Below are 24,032 nucleotides of genomic sequence, written 5' to 3' on the forward strand. Positions count from 1 at the left end.
ATTTTGGTCAGAGGTTAGGAAAAAAGATAACTGTCAACTAGTGATATTGCTGGAATTTTGTTAAAGCGTAGTTAAACATTCACTCTCTGATCTTTGTATCCGACGCACATGGACATGGCACGGATACATGCACGTTAAACTACATTTCCGAGATTGTGATGGACATTATATTTCCCACATTATGGACAGAAACATTATATATATAAACATATTATAAACATTATTAACTTTGAAAGCACTTAGAGCGCGTAACCCATAAAACAAATTTCATGTTACTAGGTCAGAATTCATAAAATACATTGAAATGGGATTTTTTCATCTCTTTATATGCATTAAAAACTGAAGACGGCATTTATTTAAGAACCTGGTAAAGGTTTGTTAGGTTGCAAATGGTTCTTTTCAGGCGCACTTAAATATAGCTTTTTAAGCCTGGAGGTCGATATAAGCTTGCATTTGGCACAGGTAATTATCAAAGACTTGGGTTTGCCTCACGTTCCGAGACACGTGAATAGAAAACACGTCTTTAAAGACAGATTCAACATTAATTGCAATTTTAATAAGTTTCAAAGATTCTGATATCCGGAAGCTGTCATCACAATATGATCCATGGAATACGATAACGAAATACGTCAGTGGCATTTTCTCACGTTGTATTTCAAAACAAATATATTTTCATGATACTGTGTAGGAATTATTCCTTTTACCGTAAGTATAGCATTCCGTATGTATCTAAAGGATTCCATAGAAACTGAGTGTGTTTACTTTACACTTAACAGATTCTTTGTATCTGAACTACTAAACAGTCGAGCTCCAATCAAAGGCTCAGATTCCCGATACGGGTCTAATAAATGAAGCTAATGGCGTCTGTGTGTTCCCGTCGTGGTCTCACTAATGTTGTACGTCATCCTCACGCGTGACTGTATCTTGGTCAGGGCTACATTGTATAATGTGCGCATCAGATTGTTTTCAAAGCTAGTAATGTACATGATTAGATTACTTTTTCAAGAGAAAGAAAGAAAAATACTATCAAGACATCGACCGGCATCTGTTTTTGTTTGATTTGGTTTGGGATCCTGTCAGTAATATATACCACATAAAACCGTAGACAATACACGTGCATGGGGTGTTCTTTCCTGATTTTCACAGTTTTTGAAAACGTCGATAAATCAACGTAGACCATTAATTTGACAACCATCTTGCATCACCGAGCTTCATGCCGCGTTTTGCACTATCAAAACCCTCTTTAACATCAAATCAACATTAATTGACTCCGATATATCTTTAATATTTTTCATTCCAAAACTAAAAGTTCCACTATTTTTTAAAGAGTATATTTGTTGGGAGCAACAAAGGAGAACACAAGGAAATTGCTGCAAGAGGAAAGAAGACATTTCCTTTAACTGTGAGACTACTAACCTGTCTATGGCGTCTGTGTCCTGAGGCACATATATTCGACATTAATTGAAATCTGACCATTATAATTAGTCTTAATGGAAATATGGAGTCTTATTCTTATCTTAATGTTCATTGTCTTCGAGATATGTTCTGCTGTTAATATGTGCATGTTTCTGACCACAGTGATTCTATAATTTGATTCATTATAGCTTCATCGTTTGTGTCATTTTGACATGCTGGTTATGTAGAACCAAAACAAGCATGTATATAATTGCTAGAATATTGTGTTTTCATAACCAGTTATAGAAGCAATATGTTTTAATTGTTTCACAAGTATTGTTGTGGGAAATTGTAATTTTGATTTGATTGTTTGATAAATATACGGAGTAGATCAGGTGTCGTGCGTGAAAGTGTACAACGTAACAGTTGCTATGACGCACGTGATATAATAAACAAGAATACATGCACCGCATGCCTCAGATTACATCTCGGCATTCTCGGAATGCTGGCGAAAACGGACGGAAATTCTCGGAATGCTAGCGAAAACCGACGGAAATTCACGAAACATGATGAGACAGTGACTTTTGATTTATGTCTGGTATCTGTGTAACTCGATCATGACATTTCAATCTTTTAAGTATCTTCCTTCTTTTAATAGTTCATAACAGACTGGTGTTCTCTTCCCCTTTAGCATTTGCGCTGAAATAGCAAGTTGATAACTTCTACAAACACATCCATAACTTGGAGAGATATAGAACAGCGACATAGTAGGTCTCAATTTCTGTTCAAAACACTCAGAGTGCCAAGTCGTGCCGAGTTGTCATGCCAAGGACCGGTTGTCATGGTAACATTGAAAATGAAGAACACAACACCATATTAGGGACGATGTGAAGACACTTTAGTCTGTGAACGTAATAGTATATACAAAGCGATATGAATCAAACATATTGAACACCTGTCAACAAAGAGTTTCTACGTAACAACTGAGTCAGGGGGAGCGAGTTTGGTTTGACGCCGTGGGCACACCAGGAATGCGCTTCAAACATTGTACCATATGGGGAATCGAACCTGGGTCTTCGACGTGACTAGTGAACTCTTTAACCACAAGGTTACCCTACTGCCTCCTGAAGACTGGATTTGAGCAAAAGAGTACAAATGGTTTTGAAAACGTTCTTAGAGAGGACAAAGTCGCAGAAATTCTGAAAATGTAAGGCTCCAAGAAAACAGCAGTAGTATTAGATACATTACCCCGAGTAACGATTTCTTGTCTGTTATTCAGACATATTCCTCACATAGACACCTTTTCAATAATCAAAAATACTTGAAGTTCCTTATTGCGAAATAAGAATTCTGAGCGACATTATTAAGGTGAAGCATCAACAAAGAAAAGGTTGAACCACTGGGTGCTTCGGTGCAAATATTGGTACCTTTATAAACAGAAATATCACTGTATGGGTAGTTTTGAAAATATTTGATTTAGTTGTTTGTTATTTTACATCTTGTGAGCATAATGACTATTTACTCATTCATTATTTGTTGTTTATCTGATAAAACTAGCTCAAGATGACTCGGTCATATATCGGTATCTTTATCAACCCCAAATATCAATGTATGGATAGTTTTGAAAATGTATGGCTTATTTGTTTGTTATTTCACGTCTTGTAAACACAGTCTCTATTTACCCATTCATTATTTTCAAATATAAGTAATGAAAGAAAACTCGCTGTCCAGGCTACTCGAGGGCATGTGTTGTCATGTACACCTAACATCCGTTAACGATCCGTCTTAATGCCTGATGTATTATAATCAGGTCATTCAGAATTACCTGACAAGACCGTTACAACATCTGGGGTTTCGACGTCTTCATAGCAACGTCAAAAACCTCGAGCTTTTATCTTGAGTATCAAAAACACAACATGTTTTGTATATATATCGTTTAAACACGAGCCTCCGGGTTGTGTCACCCGATGTTTGACTGTCAAGGCGACACACGACAACAAACAATTTCATTAATGAGGAGAAGCTCTTGGAAACAGGCAAGTCTCGCCGTGGTCTCTGTCGCCAACGTTGAAGGCGTGTGATGTAAAGGACGTTTCTTCCATTATGTAATGATTTTGTTTATGGTGGGGCGTATGTGTGGGGGATTGGGTGGAGGGGTGTATGGTAACATATACGAGGTAGTTCCACCACCACGACAAACAGCCTTGTAGACAATGTAGTGTATTTGATCAGGTAGCCCGAAGACGTATAAAGATGAGTGCAGACGTCTTTGGGTCTCTACTTACAGATCGCTTATGATGCATTGATGTATTTGATCAGAGATGTTCTTACTCATCATCTGAGGTGGTTTAGTTGTTGTATTCGCTGTATTCGCTGTATTCGCTGTATTCGCTGTATTCGCTTTCAATCCGATGCCTACTTTAGGGTACGTTTGCACATGCAAGTGTTCGCAAAACCTTCAGTCTGGTTCTTTGAGTAAGTTGCGCAGTCGATCAGACTTGCTCAGTACCATGTCGTTCAGAAGGTTAGAAGCATGAGGTACATAGAGGCTGGTATTCAAGTATGAGACTAAATGCTATGCGTCTCAACTTTCATTGAACACACTTCGTTTCTGGGCTTTTCCTTGCCCTGTCCTCAGGGGGTAATTAAAAATCAGATCTCAGTTCATTCTACAGTCCTGAGCCTCCTTTCACGAAGCACTAAGGTGGTCGTAAGTCACTAAAGTAACCTTAGTGCAATGTTAAAGAATGGGAGTTAAGTTTAACCTTGGTAAAGGCTGCTTCTTGAAAGCAGCAACAGTCTAACAGTTAGTAACAGCGGGTGTGTATACGTAAAGTACCTGAATATCAACTGCCAAAGTATTTTATACCATATTTCATATGGATAGGGGGAGTGATGATGATTTTAAAAAGGTGTCACCCAGTCTTTCCTGAGGAGGCACATTAATGTTGTACGTAGACATTTTGGTTTGGAGGGGTCATTCACATTGTAAATGCCTCTCCATAAAAATCATCATCACCTCTTAGCCATACATTATGAACGATCCCTCACATCCTCTACATCATTAATCGTGGGGAATATTATTCTTTTCGAACCATCAGTCTTATCTGTCAGTCCAGTCATGCCCTTTTTCTATAAGTACAGCTACAGCTGCTTAAAGAAAGACGTTGCAACACTGACCAATCGCCTTAATCACTGACGACGTATTGTACGTGATACGGATAGAAGTATTTAAGAGCTGTGGGTCCGTTACGGTTGAATCTGATATTCCATACACTGGTGAGAACAACGGCGGTTACCTCCTCTTGTATATGGCAACGCTAATCCCAGCAACGCCCTGTGAGGTAATCTAGAAAATCTGATTAATGAGATCAATAATCTCCCTGCGTGCAGTGGCGTAACTACATCACACTATGAAGACATCCTTATCACGTATTCCTCTACTAAACATAACATTTCGCAATGCTAGTCTTTGAAATATTGCTTTTTATATTTTTATATACTGTCATCGTGCAAAAGAAGTGTTGCTGTCGCTGAAGTATTCTTTAATAGTATTCATGTACTTATAAAAAGCAGGGTTTGGTTAAAGAGCTGGCCCGTCACGCCGAAGACTCGGGTTCGAATCCCCACATGGGTACAATATGTGAAGCCCATTTCTGGTGTCCCTCGCCGTGATATTAAAATATGACTAAAACCAAACTCGGTCAGACTGTATCAAAATGTTCACATAAAACAATGTTTTCATTGTAAAGGTAAATTGCTTTCTAACTTCAGTAGCAATATATTAATAATTATGTTTACATTTTCATAGTGCGTAATCACTGCTGAACTGGTGTTTACATTACAGGTTTAGGACATACAGAGCGATCCAAACGTGAACACTTTTCTCCTCTGTCAGTAGGAAGAGAGATCCAGCTGTTAAGTAATTAACAGACCAAATACCACTGTTTACAAATAGAACATACAGAGAGATCCAAACGTGAAGTCCTGCATGTATACTCTGTCAGTAGGCAGAGAGATTCAGTGTCGGTATCGGGTACTTTTCACAATGAAGGCATGTTTCAAACGTGTACGTCAAAATGCATGCAGTTTAATCCTTTAATCCTTTAATCCTGGATGTTGATGACTTCGTTTCATCACTTAATAAACGATAATTCAGAACCTTTATGTGTTTCTGTTTATTCCTGTCGACAGTCGAGTGCACAGTCACAGCTCATGCACTGAGTGAGTGTGCCTTTACGCAGACAGGTAGGCCAGTTTCGCATAGACTGACGTTTATGACAGAAGCATACGATACGTTCGAACATCACAAACATGGGACATATTCTATGACAATGTGTCAGAGACAGTGTTTAAAGAGGTATGTTAAGAGACATTTTCATCTCATAGAGACAATGCATGATATACCATGTCAAAGTTGTCCGATGGTATTCGTGCGCGTACAATACATGCTGTCCGTACCCAAACACTACCCAACCTCAACGCGTACAAATACACTGATTTCGATCTGACCCACTTCTAACTCACGAACCAACCTTCATTTCAACTTCCCGATAGATGAGAACTAAACAACTGTTATTAAATATTGTTATGATAAAGTCATAACTGAACTTCCATACTCATCTGATATCCCCATTTCCCCCCTTGAACATGGTAAGCTCGCCTCGCCGGCGATGGAATGCGCCACTCAATAAACGATGTAGAAGATAGTATCTTAGCAACCAGATACCGTGACGTCAAAAGAGCTGTAGCGTTAATTCCACTTGATATGAAGCTAAGTGCCTGCGTTTTTTTATGACTCAATCAGCGACGGAGAGGAGACACTTCTGGGATGCCTGGGTCAGGGTGTTAGGGGTGAGGGTGGAGATGTGTTGTAGGGAGGGGCACAGTGTGGTTGGATATGATGGGATATGACGGAGACGACGGTCATGGATGACAGCAAGAATCAGCCTTTCGCAGCAGTAGCAGTTTGATTACCTGACAACCATGTCAATAAAAATTACTGGACACTTAAGGTGCAATAAAGCGAACCCTTCAGAACACGGCAGCAGTGTGAGAAATAGTTTCCATATTTTGTTATCCGGTCGAAATAACTATGCCTAAGGTACCAGGCCACAAAATAATTCACTAGTACGAAATGTGAATGTAGAGACGGGTTTCATGATTAAGCTGCTAATAGGATCAATATTTTTGTCAGACCATAATCTTCCTTGATATAAAATTCTATTACAAGTTAACAAGTCGGAGAGAGTGATCTATTTACAAAACGTCCCCATGAACAGTTACTAGCCATTCAAGCCAGTGACTGTGAAGATTCACTGGCCCAACCCTATTTTTACTAGCCATGCGCCTGTGAACTAGTAGCTATTTCGCAAACTGTGCCTGTCATCTGTATCAGTGTAAGGTAGTGCACGTTTAAAGTGCAATAAAAAGAACCTTTCAAAACATGGCACCAGGTTAATTTTGTTTCATAATATTTCTAGATGAATCATGACGACCTATCGTGTCTGGAACAGGCAAACCAGTGATTGATAGCATGGACATTAGTGGGCGGCGTAAGGTAAAAGCAGCAACTTCACTGAAACATCGGGTCCTTGTACACGAAAGACGGATTGTTCTGCGCGAAAGAATCATTGCGTATGCCCTGTACTTTGTTTTCCCAATTAAACCCCGTGTTCCCATAAGTTTCAACCCCAAAATGACCAGTTTCTCTACCCCTTCAGACGCAAGAAAGCGCATACAAGACCTAACATTTACGTGTCTGTATTTCTCTCGATGTGTATTTTCAGATGTCCCAAAGAAAACAATAGCAGAGAGGAGTGGAAATGTAAAAATGAGTATTTTCCGTTTGGAAAGATTTAGTCTCCTCGGCTTTAACAGTTGTATTGTTTGTTTGCATAGCACGGCGAGTACGGTAAACCCTATTCGTGGTTGATGACTCCTGACTGATTAGTAAGAATACCGCATTTAATCTTTTATACATTATATTTCACTTGTTTTCTAAAATTCGCACACAGAAACAACAAACTTTATTTCTCTGAGATAAATTTACTTCGGATTATACCCGAACAGTCGAAACTTATATAGCTAATTCGAGGATCCGAATACACGGATGATTGGTTGTGAATGTTGTAGAAGTTGGGACTCTGAGAAAAAAACGAAACGAAAGAAGTGCGTTAGTAATAGAATAAAATAATAGAACTGGGGAGTCAATCAGAACCGGATATTAATGTGTAAGGTAAGATCAATTTAAATGTCATCATCATTTGAACGGCGTATAAGTAAGTGCTTGTACGATTTGATGATTGAAAAAAAAATAAATAAAAAATAAAAAATCCACACAAGCTGAGCGTTGATCGTGGATGTGTCTCGATCATGAAGAAGATGTGAAGACGAGATCACAGCTGTTTACATGTTCAACGACACACCTGTCAACGGACTAGGTCGGACCAGGTGGTGTAAAGCTAATCAACGGTCACCTGGAGTGTATTGATTACCTGGCCAGCGTCACATCTACTGTGCTAATCACCAGGTAATACGATGTGGCTAGGGACCACTGATGCTGGTCGCCATTCTCCGATCAAGTCACGTGACAGTATGAAGGCCGACCAACCACTGGCACACTGGTGTCGCAAATACGTATTCAGAATACAGTATTCCTACAGTGACACGGAAATCATGTCAGATTCACACGAATAGATGAAGCGGTCTTGTGATAACTATAGAACTGGTCATCTTTGTGTCTAGCGTGGAGTTGACGAGAAAATATCCAATATTATTCTACGACTGACACAAATACACAAGCATGTGCCGTAGTATGTACCTGTAAGGTTCGATGGTGCATGTGCCATTTATTTCCTCTGGCTATGGTTATTTTTCATGCCACTAATAACACGGTCGAAAAATATAAGAAACAAACATAACCATAGAAACACATTGAACTTATTTACAAAACAATTGGTTCATTCAATTCCAAGTCTAGGTTAGAATACTGACACATTGAACTTATTTACAGAAGAGCACAATAACGGTAAGGTAACACGTTGAGATAATGAAAAGGTGATCTACAAAAGAAACACATGTTCGATGTGGGGAACTGTCCACATACGGGGTAGAAACCCTCATTTCTGAGGGTTCAGTTAAAATGTCTCCAGAGCACGCCCGAACATGGCCATCGTTGAGATTACCGTTATCATCCGTGTATCCCAATCCGCAGGTATACAAGAGTGTTGACATTGATACGGAGAGATCTCGCCAGTAATCGATACTCTGACATTTTACACTCCTGGACAATTAATTCTTTATACGTGTATCAGGAAACTCGACAAGATCATTTACAATTCTAATTTTCATTTGTTAGTCAGAAATAGTCCCAGTGTGGTAGACCAAAGGCTGTACCCCGTCAAGCATCCGCTTGAAACATATAGACTGTAGAGTAGTGTTGCAAGATGGCGTCGTCAAAGCTGCGTGCCTCAAGGGTTATGTTATAAGATGATTGGATCCTCGGGTATCGGTCGTGAGGGGAGATCTGGCATCTACAGCAAGCATTGATATCCACTACACAGGTCAGTGTGGATTCATCTGACCGCTACACAGATTATACATGCAAGTGCAGATCTAGAAGAGGTAGTGCTTACCGACCTCTCATCATTTCACGGTTCTATATGTGTTTTATGTTTGGTTATATATGCACTGCTATACGTGTATTGTATATATTATACAACTGTTGCACGTGAACTGCAGATGTCGCTGTACTGTATACTATAATATATACATTACATGTGAAATTACTTGAAATTATTTTATTTATATGTGAAATATAAAGCTGTAGACTATCCTGTTTCACTTGAAATAACCCACAAATTCATGCTCAATAAAATTTACATTCGGTCTAAATATAATTCATTGTTTATATGAATCATAATTATAAAATTCTTTCAGAAATACTTGGTAATACCGACAATGACTTGCCACCAGGAGCGATGGCTCGAAATGCTAGCCGCATTCAGAACAGAGTCTTTATACCCATCGTAACATCGTCATCGCATGATTACATCCTTAACACAAGATCACATTCCCATCACATCTCTATCTCATTTATCAATTTATCAAATGACCACATTCCTGTAACATGGCCTTATCCCTATTCCGTGAGTGAGTGAGTGAGTTTATTTTTACGCCGCTTTTTTTAGTAATATTCCAGCAATATCACGGCGGGGGACACCAGAAAATGGGCTTCACCCTATTCCGTGAACACACCATTATCACGTGATCACAACCATATCAGATGATCACAATTACAATTACATGATCATAACTCATTCGTCAGACATTACGCATGATACACCCAACACCTGATAATCTGAACCAAAGATGCATTGTTAATCTAAGGCTGAGCCATTGGTCATAATCAGTAATAATATTAATGAATTCGACAGGTGTGTTTTGCAACAATGAGAAAATGTCAGATCACTGGGTGGCGACAAAATTCACCGATGTTTCTCATCACATCTGATGCTTTTCTGGGGTGACACATAGCTGTGTTTATGAATATGTTCCCTAATCCTTGCTGGTTATTTGTGTTTCAGCAAACACATTTCGCATAAACATACAGTAATAACGTATTGAATGCGACATCAGTATCGCCTAGCAACGCTTTATTATGTTTTTTTTTAAATATTAACGTAAGTTTCAGAAATGAATAGCGGTTAAAATACATATGTTTCATCGCGTACTCATATACAGAGTGACGCTCATCGTCCTCTACTAGAGAGAACTGAAACACTACGCACAACACTGTATGCGTTTACGCATAAGTTTCCAAAATTAAAAATATATACATATGACCAGTGAAGGTTCCGGGGTAGAATAGGTCTTCAGCAACCCATGCTTGCCATAAAAGGCGCCTTTGCTTGTGGTAAGAGGCGAATAACGGGATTGAGTGGTCAGACTCACTGACTTGGTTGGCACATGTCATCGGTTCCCAGTTGCAGAGATCGATGCTCATGTTGTTGATCACTGGTCCAGACTCGATTATTTACAGACCGCCGCCATATAGCTGAAATATTGCTGAGTGCGGCGTAGAACTAAACTCACTCACCCAACTCACTCACCCAACTCACTCAGAAATAAATAGCAGTTTAGATTTACACGCTTCAAGGTGTGCCCAAATGGAGATTTACGGTAGACATCCTAAAATTCCAGAGACTGAAAGACTAAAAGACTACAGAACCGTTTATGTTTAAACTTCAGAAATTAATAACAATTTAAATTTACGCGTTTCAGTGCGTATTCAAATATAGATTGACGCCTGATGTCCGTTTATTCGACAGGGAACTAAAATACTACAACACCGTTTCGTTGCTGTTGTCAACCCCTTTCCTATATATTTGTTCTGTTTACCACCGAAAGTATTCTATCGGTGTCTCCTGATCGGTGTCTCTTGATCGGCGTGTCTTGATCGGTGTCTCTTTATACCTTATGCATCAAAGGTTCTCATCGTATGAGAAAGAGTCCACGGAATGAATAAGGATGGCTTTACGTCTCAAGTGGCAAGCCTTGTGTCCATAACCATCTTGCTGCCTTATATCAAAGTGCATGACTTCATTGTATGGGTGTATAATGATGCCATTACGATTATTACGATAGATGATGATGGTGCTGTTGAATGGGTATGGTTTTACGCCGCCTTTAGCAATACTCCCGCAATATTAAATGGAACGTGAAATGAGTTTCACACATTGTATCATGTTGGGAATCGACCCCGCTCTTCGGCGTGACAGCGAACAATTTAACCACTAGGCTACCCCACCGCCCTTGGTGCTAGTGATATTAATGTGCTACGGCTGACATTGAAGAAATTCTTAAGGAGCAGTCGAAGATGCGGATGTGACGATGATGACGACGACGATGATGCTGATGACGACGACGATGATGCTGATGACGACGACGATGATGCTGTAATGACGACCAGCACGATGATAATAGCTAAATTAGATACTGTCGGATCAATATTGAATTATTAATAAGCAAAACTATACAATATGGAACACAATCAGGATATTATCAACATTATGTGTGACTGTTTGAAAAGGTAATAGCATAAATATACTGGACAAAATTAATTAGGGATATATGTAAATTTTGCAATTATGAATAATGATCTATTTATTCATTGACACACTGATGAAATATCAGTCATAAAAATACCAATATCCCTAACTTATTTCGTCCAGCATATTAACCCAGATTTCCTCCCTGTGGTGGCGTTATTGTTCTGGCTTGCTGTCACAGCATGTCATCTGCTGATATAGAGATCCCAGCTGTTCAGTGAGTAATATTCATGGAAATAACTCGACACTGTTCCCACTGTTCAGGTAGGAGTGATTACAGCTGATTAACCATGTAATATCAATGAGTCAGTGAGTTTAGTTTTACGCCGCTTTTAGCGATATTGCAGCAACATCACATTTCCACAGATTTATTTATTTATTTATTTATTTATTTATTTATTTATTTATTTATTTATTTATTTATTTATTTATTTATTTATTTATTTCACCAAAATCTAGGTTATTATGTCTGTTTAAATTCGTTGAATGGCTGTTGATATTGTTATCATTAATGATAATATTTATGTGGGGATGGTTATGATTGCAAAGATGGGTGACGATAATGGTCATGTGATGGGGGTTGTTGATGTTGTGCTGAAGGTGGTGGAGTTGGCGTTGGTGGAATTTGTAGCTGCTGTTTGATTTGCAGTAAGCTCGTCCAGGTAATCACAGAGCATGTGTCGTAAATTATGTTTGATATCGACTAACTGCATAACCCATATATACATTCATCAATTTAGTCAGCTGATGGTTACAGATCAGATCCTCAAATGAGATAATGAAAATGTTTATCTAGAGAGTTCATACGACTGACCAGGACCCGTGTACTGTTTGTGTCCAGTTCTCAGCCATGTAAGACTGTGCCCCACTGTCCAGTTCTCAGTCATGTACGCTCGTGCCCAACTGTCCAGTTCTCAGTCATGCAAGACTGTACCCCACTGTCCAGTTCTCAGTCATGTAAGCTCGTGCCCAACTGTCCAGTTCTCAGTCATGTAAGCTCGTGCCCCACTGTCCAGTTCTCAGTCATGTAAGACTGAGCCCCACCGTCCAGTTCTCAGCCATGTAAGACTGTGCCCCATTGTCCAGTTTTCAGTCATGTAACACTGTGCCCCACTGTCCAGTTCTCAGTCATGTAACACTGTACCCCACTGTCCAGTTCTCAGTCATGTAACACTGTGCCCCACTGTCCAGTTCTCAGCCATGTAAGACTGTGCCCCACTGTCCAGTTCTCAGTCACGTAAGACAGTGCTCCACTGTCCATGTAAGACTATGTCCAGTTTTCTGTCATATAATAATTTCTGTGTTTCTTTTCAGTCGTGTAAGACTGGATCCAACTGCGCACTTCCCAATCATTTAAGACTGGATTCTCGTTTACTGTCAATGTCCAGTTCCCAGTCGTGTCAAACTGGGCGGTCACGTATTGCGCTCCCCAGTTCTATCCTAGCAACAGCTGTGTATTACTGGCTCACACTGCTAATTGTCAACCAGTGCATGACGTAGATAAATTAATATAAATACTGTTTAACATTACCATATGTTAACTGAGGCCAGTGTCATAAGTAATGAATGTCGTCTTTTGTTAACTTAAACCAGGAAGCGTTCATTTTATTGGCGAACGATCCTGTTTCCAAACGGCTGTACGTTTATGAGGAAGTTCCGTTATATAACTGGTATTAATTTAAACATGTATTATTCTGCGTATACACAATGACATGTAGTGGTCAGATGTACCATATGTCATATTCAGGATTACGGTTATAGCCACGTACAGATTCGAATACTATTATTGGAATGAGTCATATCCGGGATTTGAACCCATGCCCTCAGAGCCATGCGCATTATCGCTAGCACACAGTCAGCCATCTAACCCACTCAGTCACCGGGTCTGCCTCAATAATATTTGTTCTACTTTATCCTCATGAAAAGTCATAAGAATCATAATCCCTTCTTCAAGCAATCATGTTTGTGCTCCTTAGCAATTAATTAAAAAATAATAAAAAGGGAAGGGGTGAAAAAGAGAAATGTCCAATAACGCTCGCAAGTCAAGCCGTTTTGTTTTGTTTCACGTGTATGTGCATGTCTACAAATGTTTGGTCGCATAATTAGGAAAAGCTGCATTTCCATCTTGCTTTGAGCATTAATTTCCATCACACATATCTTTTACAATTAACAGTAGCGAATGGATCCGTTCGTTTCTAGAGATTTCAAAACGAACATTCTATGAAAAAATATTTGAATTTATGGATAGAATTCCAATTTTGCATTTGATCCTTTCATATATAAATCTGATAAAAGAATCGTCTTTTACTGACTATCGTGTTCAATTTTGTATGTCTTATGTTCATTTTTTATACGTGTGCGGTTTGACTGTAGATTTAGTTCTTCTTTATACATGGAATGGGAGAAGGTTTAGATGAGGACGTGTGTTCTGTGCCATTGCTCGTCGGTGTTCTGCACCATGCTTCTCAACAGATTGTATCTGTCGGATAACATATGTCAAGAGTTTCGGGAGATGGAGCAGCACTTTACTCGGTACGGAAGCAGTTCCTTGTCGGGAATGCGAACAACCATTCTCAGACATAGGATCGGAACAATATTTAGTAAGTAATCGGTTTACCGTATGTCTTTATTTCATAAAAAGATATGTCTTTTACTGTATATGGGGCCAGTTTTATGATGGATCAAGAATTGATCCTATAAACGGTGAAGAGCTGTTCCTATCTGCTCTGTTCCCTGGGTCTGTTGCGCCTGCGCAAACACACCGACAGCGCAGAGACAAACCCAGGCAACCGAGCAGATAGGAACAGCTCTTCACCGTTTATAGGATCAATTCTTAATTTAAACAGGCATCGTCTTTGTCAATAAACATTGTATTATCACGTATTATGACCGACCGCAAAATGACTCCTCCTGTTTAGCCAATATTCTTCATGCCAGTAGTAATTAATTCACACAACCTAAGGAACAATGACCTACACGTGACCTTCAACTCCGGTTAATTGCCACAGTTTGTACCACTGTCAATGACGTCAGATACCGCAATCGGCAAAGATTAATGAATATTTCCAGCCAATGGCCCATTAACTAAGGATAGACTTCTAGAACACCTGACACAGCGATCTCTGAAGGCCAAAGAACCGCCTACATCTGTGTTGTTGTTTTCTTCAGATAATATCCATCTTGTTTAATAAACCGGACTGAGAACAATATAAATTGTACTCTGGTTACGAGCGAGACATGGTTTGATGTACCCACGATGTTTGTTTATTACTCCCTGAGTTAGCTGGCCCGAAGGGCAACGGGAACATAAACAATCGTAGAGGGTACATCAATCCATGGGCCCCGTGAACAACGTATTTATGTTACCGAACAGCTCAATGTTAATTTTAAAGTGTTTGAAGCACAGGCATTGGATCATAATAAGGAGTTAGGCAACAAGTCAAACACTACTAACACGAAGTACCAAACGCATTACCACAGTTCGGCATTTCGAGCGGTTAACATAGAGAATGTTACTCGCTTGTGAGCGGGTTATGTTGAATGGCTCAGCCAATCAGAAAACGACGTATATAAATTCTATGATCGCACCTTTAATCATACGTCAAGTATAGTCCCAAAGATCAGGTGTTCGGAGTAACAGGGGTAAGATTAACGAAGGTGTAATCATTTGTTGTGTAGAGAAACGAGAATGTCTGACTGTCACGATAAAAGCAGTGCGTTTCCTTTCTTGTTCTGTGTGTTTGAATACTGAAATCGATATAAAATATACATGATCTCCGTAATATATCTATTTCTGGACCAGCCGCTGGTTGGGTTAATTGGATACATAAATCCACGTCGATATAGTGGGATCTCGTACCTCATTCCCACATTCGGTCCAGGATGCTTTAGTTAGTGAGTGAGTCACGGTAAACGCCGGGATCCTCCTTCCCTTCATCATCATCATCATCATCATCATCATCATCATCATCGTCGTCGTCGTCGTCGTCGTCACCATCATAATAACCAGATCACCAATGTCATCATCGCCCATCATTATAATCGCTTTCAGTAGGATTGCAGGGCTTTACCCCAAAGACCATTGCTTGAATCGGTAAAAAACAACAGGTAAAAACAAATGAAATGAGACGCAGGGGGCTTAACGATGCGACTACCGAGCCTCATCAACAAATAGGAAACGGTCATTAAGTTGAATAGGGAAATACAATTACTCGTGACATTGACGTGTTCGGTCCAATCAAAGTACCAAGGTATTCACCCCAGGGATACGGCTGCCCTTACACCAAAGTAAGCCACCAGAAACCGGCCCGGCGGCAAGATGGCGTCGTTACCTGCTGAAAACATGACAATCCCACTCGCTCTATTTGCACGTGCTATTGATCGATGACGACATTGTCTTGTCACTGCAATGACAGTTCCAAGTCAAATAAGCCTGTTTGTACTCTTGATGCATGCAAATATATTACTTCGCGACAAGGGACTGTTTGCCATGTGCTTATAGCGGTTAATGACGGCCAATGTTTGATTAGTCTACAACACAAGAGTTTGGCGGTCAATATGATGTGACGTCACACGGTATTGTCACGCCAGCATACGTCACAGACAACAGAAACAGTTATGACGGGACTTACTTACCTGTTCCGGACATCTGATGTCATCACACACCTAATCAGTTACTTCCACCTATTTTCGCATTTTTACAAGAATTGGAATCATTTTCATTGGAAATTGGTGGCTGGTACTTCTCCAGCATTGACGTTATATATTTACAGTCTTCTCAAGCGCTTCATTGCGGAGGAAATATCCACTAGTGGATGCGGAAGACTAGTGTTCGATTCCAAAGATGGGTAGGATGCGTGAAGCACATTTTTGTGTCCTCCACAGTGATATTGCCGAAATATTACTAAAGGAGGTGTACTAACTTCTCTTGCAGAAGAAACGGCATGTACGTGACGAGAACGTGACATCGTTTTATCGAATTCAGTGACAAAGCGAAAACATGAGACGATAAAATGATGACAGGAGATAGATAATAATGCGACACTGTTGCTCGAGAAATTATCCTATATATCATATCCTCGTTTCCTGGCGAATTCGATAAAACGATGTCCCCTCTCCCCTACCATAGTACCCATGGATCTCTCTTAAGCATACGTATGCATGGTATCCCATCATCCATCATTCCGGAAGACGTCAAGATCACATTGTCAATGGCACATTTCACCAGTAGTAAGCTTTTAGATTATTTCAGATCTGTTTCTAATAAGTGGAATCAGGTAATCTTGTCAGTCAATCTTTTATGACATGTTTACAGTACTGATGTGGTTTTAGTGAAGTTTTGTTGAGTTTGGAGCAAAATCGACATGTTGTTACGTGATATCAAAACGATGACTGCTGTTGTGTTTACAACGCACAAGAAGAAATACAGTGGTCGAATTATGTTCACAATACCATAATACAAAAAGCATGTCCTTAAAATGAAAATACTTGGACCAGTGATCTAACTCACACATGGACCAGTGACCTAACTCACACATGGACCAGTGATCTAACTGATACTTGGACCAGTGATCTAACTGATACTTGGACCAGTGATCTAACTGATACTTGGACCAGTGATCTAACTGATACTTGGACCAGTGACCTAACTCACACATGGACCAGTGATCTAACTGATACTTGGACCAGTGATCTAACTGATATATGGACCAGTGATCTAACTGACACATGTACCAATAATCCAACTGATATATGGACCAATGATCTAACTTATACATGGACAAATGATCTAAGTGACACTTGGACCAGTGCTCTAACTGATATATGGACCAGTGATCTAACTGACACCTGGACTAGTGATCTAACTGACACCTGGACTAGTGATCTAACTGACACCTGGACTAGTGATCTAACTGACACCTGGACCAGTGATCTAACTGACACCTGGACCAGTGATCTAACTGACACCTGGACTAGTGATCTAACTAACACCTGGACCAATCATCTAACTGATATGGATCAGTGTTGAAAATATGAACACAAACATTCGTCATATTTTTGACAGCAGCAACAACTTCAATTACGCGAATCGCCCTAAATACGTGCAAATACTAGTCAGGCTTCGGGACTTACCAATATAAACCTACTTCAGTTTTTCTGAGCAAGATTATATCGATTCGTTGTGCAGCGCATTATTAAAAATGTCGTGTTTCGGTTGAACCTGTCAAACCTATTACATGAAGGCCCGAAGCCATTATTAACATTTCCCGCTCTGCTGTCCTTGAAATGAGTTTCTGGGATAATAAGGCATTTAGACATTACGCAAAGCACTTTTTGTTTCATTGTGATTGTGCGATGGTGGTTAGACGGAAGCGTCCCTAGCAACGACGTGGTCGTCCGCGTTACATCACTACCTCCAGTCTATTATCGCAGTATGGGGATGTATATTGAATGTTACTGAAAGCATGTGGGTACCTCCTCAAGATGGATCTGCTGGGACATGGGACCATTGTTAGACCTGTTAGAGGCCGGGAGAGCCATATTTCCCAAACAGATAGCTCCAATTGATGTGGCTTTCCCGACAACAGTTATGGTTGCTTGAACATAGAATGTAGCTCTCCCGGCTATGCTGTCAAACATGCTTGGTGATCCAATTGATTTTTGTACATTGCACGCAAGGGGAATTACTTATTTGAACATAGATTTTAGCGGGGGTCAGTCACATTGCACATGCTTCTCCATAAAAATCCACCGCCCTCTATCCATAATTTATGAACGGTTCCTAACATGTTCACGTAAATGCATTCGAGAGTAGTACACGTGTTCACGTCTCGGTTGACTATAATATTCTATCATTATTACATTAATAAAACATGTTTTATATTATGCAAAAAAACAATATACATCATTCTTTAATATGCAACATATTGATTCATCTGCGACCAAGCGTTCGCCGACCTATCGGAGATCAAATTATTTACAACAAATAGAGGACGATATCAGGATTTTAAACATTAACCATAGTTACGCGATTATCAATTGAAGTGAGTGAGTTTAGTTTTACGCCGCCTTTGGCATTATTCTAGCAATATCACAGCGGAGGACACCAGAAATGAGCTTCACACATTTCACACCTGGGTTTCCAGCGTAACGAACGAATGCTACATTAGGCCACTTCACCGCCCCTTCTCAATTTAAGGAGGTATACCAAATAAAAAATGGTGACGCTTAATTCCTTGGGATATCAAATATGAAAGGTGTAACCATTGATAAATGGTACACATGCGGTTGCTCGGGCATGAAAAGGTCTAAGAATATTAATATATATTGTTCACAGCCTGATAATTAGGTCGAGCTATAGGAAGCATGTGTTGCCGTGCTGTCTCGGGTGGCGCAAGTGGCAGTGCTGAAATATATAGTCATTGGTTCGAATACTGGTTCGCTCTTATTATGTTTCTAGTTTTCTCTGCATCCTACCCGTGCTCGTGGTAATTACCAAAGCGCTGACAAGTCACCTTTCATTTTTACCCCGAAAAACCCAAGCTACCTGTTATATAAGGTTATAGTCACGTGACTGATCCCACCGGGTACCCATTTTCTACTGAGTACAGTGGCGTTAAGCCCAACTCGCTCACTCACTCATCAAATATGCCAGTTAAAAAAACCAAGGCCATATTCTCATTGTCTCAAGGTGAATAATGTTCACTAGACTTCGCTTTGACTTAGCTGTTGAGTCCGAATCCACAAACAAAAGTGTAAACATACTGCAATGTATTTATAATGCGGTACCGTAAACAAAGCCGATAAACAGAGCAAATGGCATTCAAAGTCACGGCTTAATGTTTATTTGAAGGCGATGGGATAACGGTTCCTGGAGGAAGATTGGCCATTACTGTATTTCTCCAGATGGACGTCAGAACTATTCAAAGAACAGTATTGTTTGAACATTGTTCTCGAACAGCGCGACAGAACGTATCAAACTCATTTGATAATGGCGATCGCGTCTCGGAGGGAGTATGAGTATCCAGACTCACCATAACTCTCTCCTGCAATCACGCAGCGAAATCAGAATAATCGCACCCTCAGTATAATAGACATGGGTTCGGTAGTACGATCATAAATGAAATGTATTTGAGTTCGTCATGTATTCGCAACTATTAAAATAAATGCTGCTGGATAATGTTCGGAAGGATAATTCATTATTAATTTCAAAGAATGAAAAGTAATACAATTTCAACCGATCTCAGTAGGTTTCAAAACTACCATATGTGTGGGCGCTGAAAATCCCGAGGGAAGGTAAGTTTCGTGTTATTTTTTAAGAATTATGAACACATGTTTCCTGAATTAATCAAATTGATTAAAAGCGATGGATAATATTACTACAGAGTAATTATGGAACCCCAGAGGTGCAAACTGATAAATTGTTATATCCGTACTCCGACAGTTGGAAGTAATATACATCACGAATGATTGATGTTTGAAACTGTATTGTGGCCAGATGCCGAAAACCGCAGGATATATTTGACGTTGAGTCCAAACAGCTTTTTAATAGATATAATACTACGTACTCTTTTAGATAAAACAGATGATATTTCAATAAGAAATGCGGTATATGCACTTGCTTTTAAAACGTGACTATTGACTCGGCTCGTGGGCGTTGCTTTGTTATAATATGTTATCGTATCTTATTTGCATAGATGCTCATTTTGTCAACCACGTGATTGTCTTGTCCTTAGTCAACTATTTACAGACGTCGTCATATAAATAAATTTTTCCTGCGCTAAACAACAAACAAAATAGTGGATGGAACTACTTGGTGGCTTTAAAACATTTATCTACAAATATTTGTTTGTTTACAGCCATACCCGTCAATATCCCACCTATATATAATAATCGGGCCTGTAGCTAGAATCCAGTGATTGACAGCATGAGCATCTTGGACATGATGACATGCATCAACCACGTCAAGGAAAACAAACATGTGGATGAATTGTGGCGTCTATCAAATTTGGTTGGTGAAGACAGAATGCAATTGATTTATCAAGTACATATATAAGACAAAGTATAGCATTCATCCGCGTTCACAGCTTATACTGTTTTCGTCACGACTGTTTCTGACTAAGTATATGAATTCAGTCTGTCCCTGACGAGAGGATCACATCGCCTGATGAGGTGTTGACACATGTCGCGTCCTAACGCCAAGTACATCACGAGCATATGACTTATGATTGTACATCACTCTGCATTGACATTTACAATCACCATGTTATGAAAAAAGCAGTGTTGTTGTTTCTGTGAGTAAACTCGTCGCTTCTTATTTGTATAGTTATCGGGAACCGCAAGACGTCAGCGAATTCTGAGAAACATAGAAGATAGAATTCATAGAACAGTCACTAACTTCGCGTCACTCGATGCAGTACCCATAGTTCAGTGGCTTCGAATACAACGAAGTTTCATTACAAATAGAATATAGATAGATAAGTAGTTACTGTACTAATTAATATATCAATGAATAAATAATGAATGGCCGGACGAATGAATGAATAAAAGGTACATATTTGCACCTATAAATTGATAGTTAACCGTATTCACCACCTACTGGTGGGAATTGACTAACATAATAGTTTGAAAGTCCGTCCGTTACAATATGTTTGTGCGGGACAGTAAATATTGAAGGGCAAGTTACTTGAGTGATATGGTGATACTAACTTTTTAGGAAGACACTCACCAAGCGCGTCACAAGTTGTTTTAATCTAATCATTTAGAGCAGTTTTACTGAAATAGATAATGATAAGGGGACCGTTTCACAAAACTCTCGTAAGCCTAATATCTCGTAACTTTTCTCGTAGCATTTATACCTGGTATACTGTAACATAGGAGGTGCAAGTGCTACGAGAAAAGTTACGAGATCTTAGGCTTACGAGAGTTTCGTGAAACAGGGTCCAGATTAACATGATACACTCTTGACGTTGTGTAATCACTAGGCTGATATGCATGATATCTTCATGATGTGGTTTTATCAGTAGGTCGATATATATGATGCATTCTTGATGTAATGTTATCAGTAGAGTATGGAAGGAACAATCTTGGGTGCTGTGTTATTTAGAGGTCAATACTTCAATAAATAATGATCGGATCGATATGACATATTCTTGACGTGTTATCAGTAGGCTGATATGTATATCTTCATGATGAAGTGTGATCAGTAGGTCGACATATATTATGCATTCTTGATGTAATGTTATCAGTGTAATGAATGGAACAATTTTCGGCGTTGTGTTATTTAGAGGTCATGTGCGATATATTCTTGATATTGTGTTGTCGGGATACGCAATCAGTAACACTGGTTTGTGAATTGAGCATGTTCAGAAGGTCGATGTGCATACTGTGTAATTATAATCATAAATCAAAACCTGTAGTAACTCGACTACCTTCCTAACCGACATCCCTCACCGTGCGCCCCCCGTTCCACGACATCGACGACACACACTTCACCTCGTCCCTTGCCTTCCCCCAGGTCCTCCCCCCAGACCCCCTCCTAACGCCAGGATCCATGTATACAAACATACCAAGTTATTCACTTAAACATTATGCTGAACATGCGACAGCACTTACTTTATGAATACAACCTATCACCCGATAGAAGATCAATACATTGATTTCGCACGACAGTTTTGTTCCGCTATGTGTTACGGATGACGTGATGCTTTGAGATAAATGAACACAGTGTATGTCGACCACTGCGAGATCGCGTACGTTCGACCCAGTAGAAATACAGACCCAACGATTCAACAGACTATCGACAACTGCACTAGCACGACTACAGTAACGATGGTCTCTAGTTTCATCACGGACACGACTCGATGCTTTTGTGAATACATACATATCTTTTCACACTTACCTTAATGTACATTATGCATTTCCAGTGATTATGATTATGATTATGATTATGATTATCCGTTACGTTACTTTGTACATTGACCACTGTTATGACTATTTCATATGATTTGCATAACAATAACGAAATATTTTTTTAGTAATTATATTCTAGTACAATCGAACAATTCAACACAGTCTAGGCCTGAATACTTTGATATAATTTGTATGTATGTATGAATTGGTATAAAACCTGTAACACATCTGTTACATGAATCAAGGGTGGTCATATGAAAATGATGTAATGGTATGAATGCTTCATTATTACAGACCAGAATGAAACTATTGTACAGAGTACACTTATCCCTATCGTTTATCAAGGGAGAGAGGATGTTGATTGTGAACAGACGAATATCATGAAATTCGAAAAATAATTAAGAAGTCATGTATTTCGATGTTAAAAAAACTCAAATAAATACGTGAACTGTGAATGTCGTAAACAGGTTGCGTTTGCGACTGATCTAATAACAGATGGTACGAAGGACATGGCAAGATGTCTTCATTAAAACTGTCCTATTTCCAGTATACCATAACCTACTTTCTAAAACAAAAGCATCGCATCCAAAATATTGATTTGATAATTAGAACGAAGGAAAATGCTGACTTGACAAATGCGGATGCTCTCGAGTGTTTTGTTTAAAAGAAGAGTTAACAATCACCCTCACATACACTGATACCTGGGGGGCAGTGAGGTAGCCTAGTGGTTAAGTGTTCGCTCGTCACAGCGAAGACCTGGGTTCGATTCCCCACACGGATACAATGTGTACCCGTACTGTTATTGCGAACTATTGCCATATTCACTCACTTACATGTCACCGGTTTCACGAAGCGACAGTAGCTCAGGGACTATTGTAACTCCCAGTTCTACCATGACCAGTTAGTACTGGATTGTCATTGATTACAGGTATATACGCATTCGGCTTCAAATCAAATTTAGAGCTAGTACATTTTCGTTATATACCTCTGATTTTCCAACACAGTATGTTTATCTCCGAAATATGCATATTGATGTTCAAGTGCTACAAACGCTTTGTGCACTGAGGCCCTTTAGACTTAAGTTCATTGTTAAGCATAGCAAAGGTAATGCCGATTTCAAAGAGTGTAGGCGAAAGGTTTTCATCGATAATATTCTTAAAGAAAGGTGTATGTTAGAAATGACATAGGTGTCTTTTAAACTTTGAGACAACTGGCACCAAACATTGATCATATTAACCGTTAAGTTAAACCAATCGTGCTCCTTGGCGTCATTGCCATGGCCACAAGGCGATACTTTATCGATGAAATTAACTCTCGCTCATTCACATTGATTCTGTTTTTCTTATCGACAATTTAGCTTGGCGAAATGGCGAATTATTCATGTTCATTCGGGAACTCTGAACTTTTGCCGAACTCGAGTGTTGTCCAATTAGTCCACTGCTGTCGCGGCTGAATAATTGAACGAGACGATCCTTTCATTGAGACGTTTCAATTCTCCGTCAGAGCGCAATGATAAAATCTCACTGATTAGTCACAAACCTGAAAAACGCCGAATGAAGATGGAGGTGGAATACCGCTAATCTTGTCTGAAGACGATGGTCCTCTGATAAAGTC

At 39.5% G+C, this 24,032-nt stretch overlaps 1 protein-coding gene across 1 annotated transcript in view; it reads right to left on the bottom strand.

Moving 5' to 3' along the window:
* Window positions 1–24,032, bottom strand: part of LOC137294947 (potassium voltage-gated channel subfamily H member 1-like) — a 50,849-nt gene that overhangs the window by 20,999 nt on the left and 5,818 nt on the right. The window lies entirely within an intron of this gene.

Source organism: Haliotis asinina, chromosome 8 (genome assembly GCF_037392515.1).
Source record: "Haliotis asinina isolate JCU_RB_2024 chromosome 8, JCU_Hal_asi_v2, whole genome shotgun sequence".
NCBI lineage: Eukaryota > Metazoa > Mollusca > Gastropoda > Lepetellida > Haliotidae > Haliotis > Haliotis asinina.